Here is a 16757-nt window from a genome sequence, read left to right as displayed (position 1 = left end):
TCTTCTTCTTCTTCTTCTTCCTTATCTTCCTCTTCTTGATCTACATCCTGCTTCTTCTCTTCCGTATCTTCTTCATGCTTTTCTTCTTCATGCTTCTCTTTATGATATGATGTTTGCATAGAAGCAAAACTTGAAGTAGACTGCGGTAATGAAGTAGAATTAAAAATTTCTTTGAGTGGTGTACTTAGTTGTGTTTTTAAAAATAAATCCGTGTCTGCTTGAATACGTTTAAGCTCTTTAAATTTCCGTCGAATATTGTTTCGAGCTTGGATGATATGTTTTGTGATCTCCTTGCTAGATGTTAACATGATGATGGTTTTTAATCAAGTAGTTACTGTAATTCTGTGTTAATGCATATAAAATGATCGAAACCCATGCGATATCGTCCATGCTGTACATCACTTTCTTTATCAATAACTAAAAAGCTGTAACGGTGTAATGACCAACATTTAGCACACATACGTTTAAAGTCATCGAATGTCATATCAGTGTTAACATGATCGTTATACACATGTCGCATGTTGCGCTCATCTTGCCGAAAAAGCACAATAACATTTGCGTTGTCGCGTATCAACTGCTTAGGCACACGAGAATAGGTTTGGCACAAATAGATGCAATCAACATATTTATGCCGACCCATACTAAAGAATGCACGAATAACGTTTTGCTGTTCTGTTGCGACATCATCAAAGATCATAAGAGAATTAGGAAGCACATCGTCTGGTGATGGTACTTGCTCATGTGAATTAAATTTAAAATATCTTATTCCATCTTTAACCAGATCGTGCATTACAGTTTGTAGAATAGTATATAGCGGCTGATAGAGTGACTTTGCGAAAACGTAAATATTCTCGAAGCGTACACCATTTACAGAAGTAATAAGTGTGAGTAAAAGATTTGTTTTACCGCATCCCGACGGACCTGATATAATACATCGAACAGTAAAAGGAAACAACGTTCCATGACGATTTCTTGTAGTTGTACTAGAACTAGGTAAGAGATGTGGTACAATGTCGGTAACAGGTAGCGTGTCTTGCTGCTTTATAATCTTCATGATAACTGAATCATAAAGTACGTAATAGTAATATATATATATTAAACGAAACAAGAGGCAACGGTTAGTTTATGATTTGCTCTTGACTAGTAAAGTCGTGTCCAGCATGGTGAAACAACGATATCCAAACGACATGAAGAAGAAGAAGAAAGTAAAAACTGTTGGATGGAAAGATGTTATAAAGGCTGCGCAAAAAGCTATTCGAGGGGAATACAATCCTCGTGTAGCTATTACTAAGGCGTTACGCGCAGCAAGAGCGAGAATTTCTCCAAAGTGCAGAGCAATATTTAGTAAACGTGCACGAATTATTCCTGTACCAAAACGAGGAGGATTTCTTCCTGCGCTGTTTGCTGGCTTAGCAGCTTTAGGGTCATTGCTAGGTGGTGCTAGTGCTGTAGCGAGAACAGTCAAAGCTGTAGAAGAAGCGAAACAACAGTTGAAAGAGAGTGAACGTCATAACAAGACGATGGAGGCAATTGCGTTACGAGCCAAAGGTGTGAACATGAAGCTAGCGCCATACAAGAAAGGGCTTGGTATCTACATTTCTCCAAAAAACGTCTACTGAATGCACTGCCATATCGAGCTCTAACGCATGATGAAGTTTTTACGTTTGCTAAACAACTAGGAATTCATTATTTTCGAGGAGTGTATATGCGCGATCAACTACCAGTGCGCCCACGTGAACGTGAAAGTGCCGTAATTAACTTGGACGACAGTCGTGGACCTGGAACTCATTACGTTGCTTATGTAAAACGTAAATCTAAAGTATGGTATTTTGATAGCTATGGAGATTTACCTAGTCCTTTTGAGCTCATACGTTATTTCGGAAGCAGTGCAGACATTGTTTACAATAAAAACCGTGTGCAAAACTTTAATACACGCATGTGCGGACGATTATGTCTTATGTTCTTATATCAAACCCAGACAGTAGAGAAAGTGCATTAGTGTCTACGTGATGACGAACAGTGAAAGAACGTTTGCTGTACGTGGAGAAGGACCTGAAACAACCGTCTATTTTAATCCACCAATCGAACTTAGCTATCAGCCGCATAGTCTTGGACTAGTATTGTTTGAAAGCTACAATAAAATATATAATGTGCGTGATGGTTTAAACAAGTTCTATTACGATGAGTATGTGCTAACACTACCCTCAGGTAGTTATACAGTAGACGATATTCACGACTATATTGAAAGTACGTTAATTGATCAGTTTGGGGAAGATAGTTTTAGTAATCATAATTACAAGTTCTCAATCACTATAAGCAACATTACACATAAATGTGTTATTGAATCATCATTTAAGATTGACTTCAAATCACACCCTGATTCGATTGGACCACTGCTTGGATTTTCATCGAGGGAGCTCCTACTGAACGTACGTTACGAGTCTGATCAACCTATAAAACTCTTCGATGATTATAATGTGAACATTACTTGTAATATTATTACAGACTTGAATAGTAATCTACAACCTTCGCACGTCCTGCACGACTTTATTGTTACAGAGGAACGTGGATATACTATTTGTGAGAAACCAGCAGTAGTTCTTTATCATCCTGTGTCTGTAAAACACATTAGCAACATTACTCTTAGACTTGTAAATAAACATAATCAGCTTATTCATTTAGATCAGCACGCGTACGTAGCTTACAAACTACATCTTAAACCAGTATGAAAACCATCTATAAAACACGGTGTACATTCCGAAGACATACTACATGTGTGCAGAGACTTATCGAGTTAACAGATACCCATAAGCAGATACTCCAAGATTTAGGATATACACTACTACAACAGAATGGAAGAAATGCTAGACATTACGAATACAGTAGAAAGTCGTGAAGGTGTAGTACGAAGTGAGCTTCATTCCTATCAACCTTTTACGTTTGGATTAAATAACAATGATGAAATTCATTTTATTATTAATCAGAAAGATGTTTACACCTTACCACACGAAAGCTACCTCTATATTGAAGGACGACTAGAAAAGTCTGATGGAAGTGGACCAAGCACTTCACAACTAAACAACCATGCTCTAGCTTTTCTCTTTTCTGAAGCGCGATATGAAGTAAATAATGTTGAAATAGATCGAACAAAGAATGTTGGTATTACAAGTGCAATGAAACTCTACCCTTCTTTCTGTGATGAAGAAAGTAATCTTTTGCGGATGGCTGGATGGTGTCCAAAAGCTACTAACAACTGGATGATTAATGAGGATGGAACTTTTACGGGTATGTTATCACTGAAACATATTTTTGGATTCGCAGAAGTCTTTACACGTATTATAATCAACGCAAAACAAGAGCTTATTCTAATCCGTGATCGAAGTGATTACAATTCTCTTAAAGCAGTAGAAACACCAGTAGAATCGAAAATAACACTGCATCGTATACTGTGGCGGATTCCACATGTAACCTTATCTGATCGTGAAAAACTTCGATTGCTCAAGATTGTAGAAAATGATACACCATTACCTATACGTTTTAGAAGTTGGGAGCTGCATGAATATCCTGTGTTACCACCTACAAACAAACATAGCTGGGCTGTTAAAACATCACGTTTTACTGAGAAGCCCTTGTACATTATTTTTGGATTTCAAACTAATCGTAAATTCAATCACGAAAAAGATAGCTCACTGTTTGATCACTGTAAATTAAGACACGTTAGACTATATTTCAACGGAATTACGTATCCCTACGAAAACATCGACACTAACTTCGAGAAAAAAGTTTGGGATGCTCTATGACATGTTTTGTAAATTTCAATCATCGTATTATCAGAAAGAAGATCGTCCGCTATTTACACCTCAAGAATTTAAAAATAAATCTCCGATTGTAGTTATAGACTGCTCTTATCATGAAGAATCTATAAAAGAATCTCCAGTTGATATTCGTTTAGAATTTGAAACATCTGAAAACATTCCTGCTAACACAGCAGCCTATTGTCTTATTATTCATATGAGTGATGTTACTTACCATCCGCTAACGAATATTGTTACGAGACTATAAATAAGAATAGATCTTTATCATTTTCATTAGTGTGTGCTTCGACATCGTACGCTATGGAACAAAACTGTAAATGTGCATACGCAACATCTTATTTATGTTTCACGAGTGAGTGAGGCTATTAAGATGTTCTATAAACATAGATCGTCGATGCCGAAACATCTTCTTCAATACTTACCACCAGGATTTTTATATACGTACGCTGCCTCTTACGTACATAATTTTTGGGACATCCTTCCTCTACACAGTAAGATGTCGATCGAGGTAGCTTTATGCAGAACTTGTGAACGACATTACAAGCATCGAGGAGAAAATGGTGATGATGATTGGGATGGACCAAATCCGAGGATTGGACACTGTACACAGTGTATGAATGAACTTTCTCTAGTACCTCATGATGATGATGATGATTCCGAAAAGGAATAACAGCAAGGTAAGAAGTCTATGATCTTCTCTGTAAAGCATAACATACTTAGTATAATATATTTCTAAATGTTTTGTTTAATGTGAATGTTGCAGGAGGCATTTCAGAAGCATACGTTGTTAAGAAGCACACCAACCTTGTCAGCAGCAAAAACGAACACTGTTGTAGTACATTTGTAAATAAATATTTGATCGCATTCAAAAAATGTTGTACTTATTGCATTGCTTTACACCGACTTTCTCTTAAGAAAAACGATCAGGTCTAAACATGCACAATGACGTCATCACAACAGCACGTGCTTACTCTAGCTTTCCCGATGCATGTTTAAACTTGTCCGAATTTACCGCTACCACATTCCTTTACACCGACTTACTCTTAAGAAAACGGACAAGTCTAAACATGCATGATGACGTCATCACTGCAGCACGTGCTTACTCTAGCTTTCCCGATGCGTGATTAAACTTGTTCGAATTTACCGCCACCACATTTCAACTAAAGAGTGCAGCAGCGAGGTAAGCGATGTAAGATGGCGGTAGCTGAAGATGTCATCACGGTGCTCTGTTGATTAAAGATGGCTGCTTGTCAAAAAGATTTTTTCAAGTTATCCGCCACCACATAGAGTGCAGCACTGAGGTTTGCGATGCAAGATGGCGGGTGACAGCTTGTCAAATAGATTTTTTTCAAAGGTAAGTAGTTAAAGAGGGCAGCATTAAGGTTAGCAATGCAAGATGGTGGATGACAGCTGTGACGTAAAATATTACCCGCAAGATAGCACCACGATGCTCTTTTCATTAAAGATGGCAGCTTGTTAAATAGAATTTTTCAAATTAACCGCCTCAAAGGTAAGTAGCTAAAGAGGGCAGCACTGTTCTCTCTGGATTAAAGATGGCTGCTTGTCGAAAAGAATTTTTTCAAATTAACCGCCTCAAAGGTAAGTAGCTAAAGAGGGCAGCACTGTTCTCTCTGGAGTAAAGATGGCTGCTTGTCGAAAAGAATTTTTCAAATTATCCGCCACCACAAAGAGGGCAGCACGGTGCTCTCTTGATTAAAGATGGTGGATGACAGCTGAAGAGCACATAGAATTTGTTTCCAAACAAGAGTACGTGGAATTTACCAGCACCACATAGAGTGCAGCACTGTTCTCTGTAGATTAAAGATGGCGTATGACAGCTGACGAAATTACCCGCATGATAGCAGCACGGTGCTCTGTTGATTAAAGATGGCAGATGACACCTGTCAAAAAAAGCACATGGCTTTGTTTCCAAACAAGAGCACGTGGAATTTGCCGCCAACACATTTCAAACTAAAGAGGGCAGCACTATGCTCTGTTGATTAAAGATGGTGGATGGTAGCTGTCAAAAAAGCACGTGAGTTTGTTTCCAAACAAGAGCACGTGAAATTTTTCAATTTGCCGCCACCACATTTCAAAGGTATCTAGCTAAAGATGGCAGCACGGTGCTCTCTTGATTAAAGATGGCGGATGATAGCTAACAGAACTTTTCAAATTGCCCGCTACTACATGCTTAAGGTAGTAGCCATAAAGAGGGCAGCACGGTGTTCTGTGGATTAAAGATGGCGGATGACAGCTGACGAAATTGCCCGCATGATAGCAGCACGGTGCTCTGTTGATTAAAGATGACGGATGACAGCTGTCAAAAAAGCACACGGCTTTGTTCTCAAACAAGAGCACGTGGAATTTGCCGCCACCACATTTCAAAGGTATCTAGCTAAAGATGGCAGCACTGTGCTCTGTTGATTAAAGATGGCGGATGACGGCTGTCAAAATAGCGCGTGAGTTTGTTTCCAAACAAGAGCATGTAGAATTTGCCGCCACCACATAGAGGGCAGCACGGTGCTCTCTTGATTAAAGATGGCTGCTGTCATGTGGAATTGCCTGCCACCACAGGTATCTAGCTAAAGAGGGCAGCACGGTGCTCTCTAGATTAAAGATGGCTGCTGTCAAAAAGCATTTTTCAAATTATCCGCCACCACATTTCAAAGGTAAGTAGCTAAAGAGGGCAGCACTGTGCTCTATAGATTCAAGATGGCGGATGGCAGCTGTCAAAAAACACGTGGCTTTGTTTACCTCGCGCTAGTTAGGTTAAGTTGGTAGCACTAAGGTTTAGTCCCATCAAGATGGCAGCACTGCAGATGACAGGTGACGAATTTGCAGCTACTGCGATAAAGAGGGCAGCACAGTGCTCTGTGGTTTAAAGATGGCGGATGACAGCTGTCAAAAAAGCACGTGGCTGTCAAAAAGCACGTGGCTTTGTTTACCACGCGCTAGTTAGGTTAAGTTGGCACTACTGAGGTTTAGGCCCGTCAAGATGGCAGCAGTGAGGTTAGCGATGCGTTTTTGTCTGTCAAAAAGCACGTGGCTGTCAAAAAACACGTGGCTTTGTTTACCTCGCGCTAGTTAGGTTAAGTTGGCACTACTGAGGTTTAGGCCCGTCAAGATGGCAGTATTGAGGTTAGCGATGCGTTGTTGTCTGTCAAAAAGCACGTGACTGTCAAAAAACACGTGGCTTTGTTTACCTCACGCTAGTTAGGTTAAGTTGGCACTACTGAGGTTTAGGCCCGTCAAGATGGCAGCAGTGAGGTTAGCGATGCGTTGTTGTCGATGACAGCTGTCAAAAAGCACGTGGCTTTGTTTACAAATTCAAATCTCGCGCCAAAATTCAAATTTCCCGCCAAAATTCAAATTTCCCGCCAGAATTCAAATTTCCCGCGGGAGGAGGCCGCAGAACTGTCCAATTATACATATGACTTATATCTCAAAAACTGAAGATTTTGCATACATGAAAATTGAAATTTGGAATCTCCTTTGAAAATAAAGAAACACTTATGTTTGTGTTTTTGGATAATCCGATGATTAGAGGGTGAACAGGAGTGACAAAAGGGGGTGAATTTTTAAAAAGAGTGTATTTGCAAATTATCTAAGACAGGTAACAAATTACTGATTTGAAAACTGGTATTCGGAATTTTCTGTAAAAGTGAAGATACATGAACATTTTTCGGAAAATCTACTTGAGGGGATCTGAAAAAGAGGGTGAATTTTTAAAATTAGCCTATCTACATTATATCTCAAAAACTTAACATGTTGCAGACGTGAAAATTGGTATTTGGAATCTCCTTTAAAAATAAGGAAACACATATTCTTTGGGTTTTGGAAAAGACCCTTAACGGGGGGGGGGGGCGAAAGGATTGAAAAATTAGTTGAATTATTTGTATGAGAATATATGCATAGCAAAAAATCTAAAGATGTTAAAAACGTGAAAACTGGTATTTGGAATCTGCTTTAAAAATAAAGAAACCCGCAAACACGCATTTGTGGTGGGGGGGGATCAACTTGGTAGAGGGTGATGAAAACGGAGATGAATTCCTTTTACGAGGATACATATATCTCAAAAACTGAAGATGTTACAGAAGTGATAATTGCCATTTGGAAGCTCTTTTAAAGAAACGAGTACGGTACTGTTTGTTTTGGGAAAATTCATTTGAGTGGGGAGTGTGAAAAGAAGTAAAAAAAATTGAATACTTTTTCTGGAGAATCGTATATCTCAAAACTGAAGGTTACAGACGTGGATATAGGTATTTGGAATCTCCCTTAAAAATATAGAAACGCGCATTTTTGGGTGGGGGAAACCAACTAAACGGGCGGGGGTGGAGTGATAAAGGAGTTGAATTCTTTTCATGAGGATACTTATATCTCAAAAACTGAAGATGTTACAGACATGAAAATTTGCATTTGGAATTTTCTTTCAAACTAAAAAACATGTAATCTTTTGTTTTTGGATAATCCACTTAAGGGGGGTGTATTAATTGAAAAATTAGTTGAATACTTTGTATGAGGATATTTATATCTCAAAAACTAAAGATGTTACAGACGTGAAAATTAGTATTTGGGATCTCCTTTAAAAATAAAGAAACACGCATTTTGTGGGGGGGGGGAATCAACTTTGGGTGGGGGCGGTGAAAAAAGAGTTAAATTCTTTTTATGAGGATACATATATCTCAAAACTGAAGATGTTAAATTCGTGATAACTGGCATCTGGAAGCTCCTTTATAAACAAAGAAACAATTTTTTTGTTTTCGGAAAATTCACTGAAGGGGGCAGGGTGAAATGAAGTGAAAAATTAATTATTTTTATGGAGAAACTTATATCTCAAAAACTTAAGGTTGCACACGTGAAAATTTTTACTTGGAATAACCTTAAAAAATAAAGTAACACGCATTTCTGGAAGGGGGGATGGAGTTCAACTTAACGGACTGGGGTGAAAAAGGAGTTGAATTCTTTTCATGAGGATACTTATATCTCAAAAGCTGAAGATGTTAGAGGCATGAACATTTATATTTGGAATATTCTTTCAAAGTAAAGAAACACGTGTTCTTTTGCCTATGGAAAATCCACTTAAGGGAGGAGAATGAATTGAAAAATTAGTTGAATTCTTTATGTGAGGATACTTATATCTCAAAAATTAAAAATGTTGTCCGGCTCCATGGCTAAATGGTTAGTGTGCTGGCCTTTGGTCACAGGGGTCCCGGGTTCGATTCCCGGCAGGGTCGGGAATTTTAATCATCATTGGTTAATTTTCCTGGCACGGGGTCTGGGTGAATGTGTTGTCTTCATCGTCATTTCATCCTCATCACGACGCACAAGTAACCTACGGGCGTCAAATCAAAGGACCTGCACCTGGCGAAACGAACCCGTCCTAGGATCTCCCGGCACTAAAAGACATACGCCATTTCATTTCAAATAAAAATGTTAAAGATGTGAACATTGGTATTTGGAATCTCTTTTTAAAATAAAGAAACGCGCACTTCTGGGGAGGGGAAACAACTTAACGGGTAGGAAGGGGGGAGAAAAAGGAGCTGATTTACTTTCATGAGTATAATTATATTTCAAAAACTGAAGATGTTACAGACGTGAAAATTAGTATCTGGAATCTCCTTTAAAAATAAAGAAACACGCATCTTTTCGGAAAATCGACGTAAGGGGTGTGGGGTTGAAAATAAGTAAATAAAGAGTTGAAATACGGTTATGAGGATACTTTATCTTAAAATCTGAAGCTGTTACAGACGTGTAAGTTGGTATTTTTAATTTCCTTTCAAAATAAAGAAACACGTACTTTTTGTTTTCGGAAAGTCCACTTAAGGCGGGAGAGGGGTGGAAAGAAGTGAGGTAGAAGAAGCAGAATAATTCTTATGGCTATACATTTATCTCAAAAACTGAAGGTGTTACAGACGTACAGGCATGAAAAATGATATTTGAATATCCTTTAAAAACAATTAAACACGTATTTCTTTTTGCTTCCGGAAAATCCAATTGAGGGGCTGGAATGAATTAGAAAAGCAGGTGATTTTTTAAAATGAGTACCGGTGTATCTATATTATATGTCGTCCGGCTCCATGGCTAAATGGTTAGCGTGCTGGCCTTTGGTCACCGGGTTCTCGGGTTCTATTCCCGGCAGGTTCGGGAATTTTAACCATCATTGGTTAATTTCCCTGGCATGAGGGCTGGGTATATGTGTTGTGTTTATCATCATTTCAGCCTCATTACGACGCGCAGGTCGCCTACGGGTGCCAAATCAAAAGACCTGCACCTGGCGAGCTGAACCCGTCCTGGGATCTCCAGGCATTAAAAGCCATACGCCATTTCATTTTACATTATATGTCAAAAACTTAACATGCTAGAGACAAGAAACTTGGTATTTGGAATGTCCTTTAAAAATACAGGTACCTGTACCTTTTTGTTTTCGGAGAGGGCACTTAACAGTGGGTGAAAAGTAGTGAAAAATAGTTTTTCTTTTTTTGCTATTTGCTTTACGTCGCACCGACACAGATATGTCTTATGGCGACGATGGGATAGGAAAGGCCTAGGAATGGGAAGGAAGCGGCCGTGGCCTTAATTAAGGTACAGCCCCAGCATTTGCCTGGTGTGAAAATGGGAAACCACGGAAAACCATCTTCAGGGCTGCCGACAGTGGGGTTCGAACCCACTATCTCCCGATTACTGGATACTGACCTCACTTAAGCGACTGCAGCTATCGAGCTCGGTGAAAAATAGTTTAATGATTTTTATGAGGATACTCATAGGCCTATCTTAAAGACTGAAAATGTTACAGAAGGGAAAATTGATATTTTGAATCTCCTTTAAAATAAGGAAACATGTAATTTTGTTTTCAGAAAATACTCTTAGATGGGGGTAAGGGAATGACTGATCAAGGGGATGAATCCTTTTTATGGGGGATACTTATGTATATCTCAAAATCTGAATATGTTACAGATGTAGGAATAGGTATTTGGAATCTCCTTTAAAAATATAGAAACATGAATTTATTTTTTGACTTAAGAGAAGACTGTTTCTCACATATACAGTTCTATGTCGCATGGTCGTCTTAGCCCCAGAAGGTAATACCACAAACATGGTTTACAAAGAATTTCTGGGGTAAATGAAGCTCAATTTTTGGGTGAGTTTTTGTATGTATGTTTAGTCCTCAGTCCGAAGGCTGGTTGGATCCTCAACAGTTCCGCCATCAGCTGTCATAGATGGCCTAGGCATCACTGAAGAGGCGTACTAGGGAAATGAGGAGTGAGGTAGTTTCCCGTTGCTTTCCTCACCGAGCCAGAAGTTGCTATTACATATCAGTCTGCCAAGCCCACTGAAATGCATGCACCAGCTGACCCTATGAGCAATATTTTTACTCCATTGATAGCAGGGACTGGCTGCAGAAGGAATAGCATTACTAACATCACTCATACCTCAGTCACTTTCATTTTGTCAAAGCCAAGGGTAAAGCTGAGACAGATCAATGAAAGTAACAAAATTGCTCTAGCCCATACCAGAAGACATAGTGCACTGTAAACACTAGGTCTCGCCAGCAAGGAATTTTCAGACAGTCGTACAATGCTGAGGAACGATTATTCTGATCAAATTACGAAATCCACGCGAGCGAAGCCGCGGGTAATGACTAGCAATTATAACTGCTAGTCATAAATATAACACTAGCCTGAAAAAAAACTTTTTGTGCGGTATAAACGAAAATGGGTGGGTTTTATGAATTTCTTAACGCAGAATTCGAGAAAAAAATAGTTTTGGCGTATCACGACTGGTTTAGTGACAATTTTACAAAATATTATTTTGTTCTTACGCAAAAGTTTTGATACTTAGTATTGATTAAATTTGATGTATTAATATAAATTTCAGCTTGCAATACGTAATCATATTTTGCATACTTTGAATACACATAAATGCTGCTTTGTAAGCAAGTAGATGGTTTTTATTATATTTTTAATGTATATTGAAATTCGTGAAACTGAAGCATAAAACGCCTATTTAATTTCGGCTGTACAGTTGCTTTTAAATTAATATAACCGTACCTTGAATAATAATTACATGGTTAATCATACATAGTTTTGTTACTTACATTATATGCAGGTTAGATTCACACCTCCATCTTTTCCCGTTTTCCGTGGAATTTCCGGGGTTTTTTAAGTTCTTGAATGATTTCTAGAAGGGTCGTCTCGTGCAATCGACCAACAGTAATCGGCCTTCATATTCATATCCCAACGTCCCTGGTAGCGTCGTTCTGCATCTTTGAGATCCTGGTGAAACCTTTCACCTTGTTCTTCACTGACAGTTCCTAAATTTGGAGGGAAATAATCTAGATGCGAAGCTAAGAAATGAAGCTTAAGGTTCATATTACAACCGAGTTCCTTAAACTTTACCAACATTTTCCTTACAATTTCTTTGTATTGATGGTCCTTAATGTTGCCAAGGAATTTAGTCACTACATCTTTGAATGCGTTCCATGCCTCTTTCTCAATTTCGGTCATCGTGTCTGTGAAATTGTTATCCTATATTAGTGGCACCGTGGAAATGCACTATTTGTATGATAAAATTGTTGTTCAAGTCAACTGACAGTTGAAGGTTTGTTTACTCTACTTGACAAGTACAGTATGTTCCAAGGATTCCATGTATTCTTGAACATTCATTTATATTAATATCAAGGAGTCACACGTATTACCAATCCATGGCTTCTTGAACGTAATATAGTTGTGGTCAGTTCGTAGGCCAACCAGGTAATATGCTATCCAAATGTTGTGTGTTGTCCGTTGCTCACTTATACGCCAATATGAGTGTCTATCTCTTTCTTCTTAGAAATTAATAGCATGTCGGAGGCCATGTAGATTGAGTCGATGGTCACGGCGGGGGAGCGGGCTACGGGGGCCCGCCGTAAACAAAAAAACAAAAAAACGTCAGTCAACTCGTGACCTTGAACATGCCTATGCATTATTGTCTCGCCCTAGTTGACCGGGACGCTGCATCTCCAGCATGCCTACCGATGATAAACTTGTAAAATCAAGAGCTGCCTACCATGGTAATCTGAGCCGTTTTCGTAATTTTATTTCAGAATTGTCAGAAGATTCTAGTGATATAGATAACCTTACCAGCATTCTTAAAGCGTATGAAGCCGCATTTGAACAGTACGATGAAATTCAAACCGAACGTGAAATCCAAAGTGACGATCAAGCAAGGGACAGGGAGGGGGTAGAAGATCTTTATTGTAAAGGGCATGCTCACGCTATGGGAATTTTGCGCAAACTTCATGGCAGTCGAAAACATCAACCATCTCCTGCTTTCAAACAACAGTGAAGACACACACACACATACACTTCAGGGCACTACTTCCAAAAATTGAATTGCCCAATTTTAGTGGCGATAAAGAAAAATGGGAAGTCTTCTTTGAACTTTAACAATCGCTTGTGCATAATAATCCATCTTTACCTCATATTCCAAAATTTCAAAATTTGCAAGGCACAGCTAGGCAAGGAACAGAGAAGCAAGCGGCCGTGGCCTTCAATTAGGTACACTCGAGATCTTTATTATCTCGTAGCCAGAAATATTCATTTCAGGCAAGAAATCAGTAGTCTTCAGAACCACCCAATACCTGCTTACACACTCTATCTCACTGGTCACATGTATTAGATGCGTAACACATGCACACGTCTGAAGAGCGAGGGAAGGTGGAGAGAGCGAAGTACGGTGTATCTAACACGAACGAAACTCACGTCGAGGGGAAGATATTTGCTTCCCCGCGTGCCCGCACGTCCCCCTGGCTCAAAAATGAACAAAGAGAGAGGGGAATGAGGGGAGGAACCACACGGCTCCTTGCAGGCAACAAACGTACTGTGTATGTCAGCTGATTGAGGGTCAAATTCACCAGCTTCTTCGTAATGCTTATGGGTGAAGGCTGGCTCAAATGTTAGCGGTCTACACCATGACTTCGTTATCAAGTGGCATCGCGCTCAACCACTGTAAGAAAGAACGACCCTTATTTCCGTCAATATAGGTCCATTAAATTAAACTACTTTAATTCTCTTGGAAGCACTGTCAAAAGAATAATTAATATACTTTGCACCAAAATAGCGCGAATATCAAATTTGAACGAAAAAATTAAGATGAAAGAAGGTAAATGTTTCATTTAAAGACCCGGGGCCTACCCTTTTACTGAAATATTATACCATTCGTTTTTCTTAATAAGTTATAACTGTGGGAGACGGGTTAAATGACGTATAAAAATAAAATACAGAGACAATTCTTACATTTAAAAGACATGTAAATGAAGAATATTATTCACAATCTAAAAAAGAAGAATAATGATAGGTAAGTTGTAATAAATAAAAATAACATATTCTCATAATACAGTATAACATAATGTCTTTAAGAAACAACGGGTCAGCCTCTGTGGTGTAATGGTTAGTGCGATCAGCTGCCACCCCCGGTCGCCCGGGTTCGATTCCCGGCTCTGCCACGAAATTTGAAAAGTGGTATGAGGACTGGAACGGGGTCCACTCAGCCTCTGGAGGTCAACTGAGTAGAGGTGGGTTCGATTCCCATCCTAGCCATCCTGGAAGTGGTTTTCCGTGGTTTCCCACTTCTTCTCCAGGCAAATGCCGGGATGGTACCTAACTTAAAGCTATGGCCGCTTCCCTCCCTATTCCTTGTCTGTCCCCTCCAATCTTCCCATCCCCCCGCAAGGCCCCTGTTCAGCATAGCAAGTGAGGCCGCCTGGGCGAGGTACTGGTCACCCTCTTCAGTTGTATCCCCGAGTCTGAAGCTTTAGGACACTGCCCTTGAGGTGGTAGTGGTGGGATCCCTCGTTGAGTCCGAGGGAAAAACCGACCCTGGAGTGTAAACAGTTAAAGAAGAAAAAGAAGAAGAAGAAACAAAGGAGTGCATTTTGTACGGAAAAGGTAAATAAATGAAATGATCGCTTCCTGCACACGGAAATTTTATGAATTTATTGTCTTTGTATAAAATCCAAAGTACATAAACGTAAACAGTGCACTAGTTTTCCACAAATATAATAATTTTCTATCCATTCAAATGGATTGGAGGAAACTGATCAGGGAATAAAGGAAACTGAATGGTTCTTCATTACTTTATTAATAGGAAAGGATTTTCATTTCTGGCTTCTAAAAGATCTGTCTTGCCCTCTAGTTGCCTCTAGTGAGTTTTAAGGCCCTCCCTGCCCTCTTCCTGGTATCTTCTTATCTAAAACCGAACTGTGTGTTCTAGTAAGACAGTAGAGTAAAAGCACTGAAAACTTACAACAGACGCAGACTACTGGAACATTTTAAAGTCTGTATGCAACTCCATTGTTTTAGCAGTTTGGAAACACTGAATTACATGAGATATCCGTATTCATGCGAGCCTGATCGTGATCAGTGCTCGATTGGGTCGAGATGCTGTGTGCTATTCTATATTGCCGAAAATACATTACAGGCCCATAAGTTATTCACAGGGGAAGACGTGCTTAGTAGGTCAGTATTTTCCTTTCTTTTCTTTTTTTTTTTCTTTTCACAAACTGTCAAGTGGTATAAACATATTCCTTCTTATTATGACCAATTTTTCAACATTTATAAAAGCCGTTGAATTTTAAATGCTGCTGAGTTTATTTCCCACAGGGTATTTTATTATTACTGGGGCCGATGACCTTCGATGTTAGGCCCCTTTAAACAACAAGCATCATCATCATCATTATTATTAATAATAACATTAATATCATATTCTATCCTCGACAGAACCTCCGTGGCTCAGGCGGCAGCGCGCCGGCCTTTCACCGCTGGGTTCCGTGGTTCATATCCTGGTCACTCCATGTGAAATTTGTGCTGGACAAAGCGCAGGCGGGACAGTTTTTTTTCTCCGGGTACTCCGGTTTTCCCTGTCATATTTCATTCCAGCAACACTCTCCAATATCATTCCATTTCATCTGTCACTCATCAATAATTGCACCAGAGAAGTGTGACAGGCTTCGGTAGCCGGCACATTTCCTATCCTCGCCGCTAGATTGGGCTTCATTCATTCCATTCCTGACCCGGTCGAATGACTGGAAACAGACTGTGGATTTTCATTCATTCTATCCTCAACAACCAAAGTTAAAATGTCTGGCTCCATGACTACATGGTTACCGTGCTGGCCTCTGGCCACAGGGGTCCCGGGTTCGATTCCGGCAGGGTCGGGAATTTTAACCATAATTGGTTAATTTCGCTGGCACGGGGGCTGGTTGTATGTGTCGTCTTCATCATCATTTCATCTCCATCACGACGCGCAGGTCGCCTACGGGAGTCAATTCAAAGACCTGCACCTGGCGAGCCGAACTTGTCCTTAGACACTCCCGGCACTAAAAGCCATACGCCATTTCATTTTATTTCAAATTAAAAATAGCCTGTCATTAAATAATTATGATCATCAGAGACCGTTCCTGTGGAGTTATTGTCAGCGCTGATCAAACGCTTAAATGTCATACTATTAGAGCGGAATTACATCGTGCACATTTCTTCACAATTAAATTACAATTAATTAATTGTTTTCCTTGATTAGGTGATGCCAGTATAGCCATAATGTTTAACCATAGAAACATCCTGGAAAACGAATACGAACACATGTGACGTTGCCTCGCTTACTTCCCCTTCATCCTCAGAATTGGCCAAAATCTTCGCCCAAACGTTACCTGTTCTTCCTTTCTACCCGGAATTCTGGTGATCACGAGTATACCATCCCGGCATTTGTCTGGAGAAGAAGTGGGAAACCACACAAAACCACTTCGAGGATTGCTGAGGTGAGAATCGAACTCCGCTCTAATCAGCTGACCTCCCGAGACTGAGTGGACTACGTTCCAGTCCTTGTACCACTTTTCACATTTCGTGAAAGCTAAGCACACTAAGCACTACACCACAGAGGCCATATTAATCCTACTACAATGAATAC

The sequence above is a fragment of the Anabrus simplex genome, chromosome 2, assembly GCF_040414725.1.
Source record: "Anabrus simplex isolate iqAnaSimp1 chromosome 2, ASM4041472v1, whole genome shotgun sequence".
NCBI lineage: Eukaryota > Metazoa > Arthropoda > Insecta > Orthoptera > Tettigoniidae > Anabrus > Anabrus simplex.
This window is presented reverse-complemented; position numbering follows the sequence as displayed.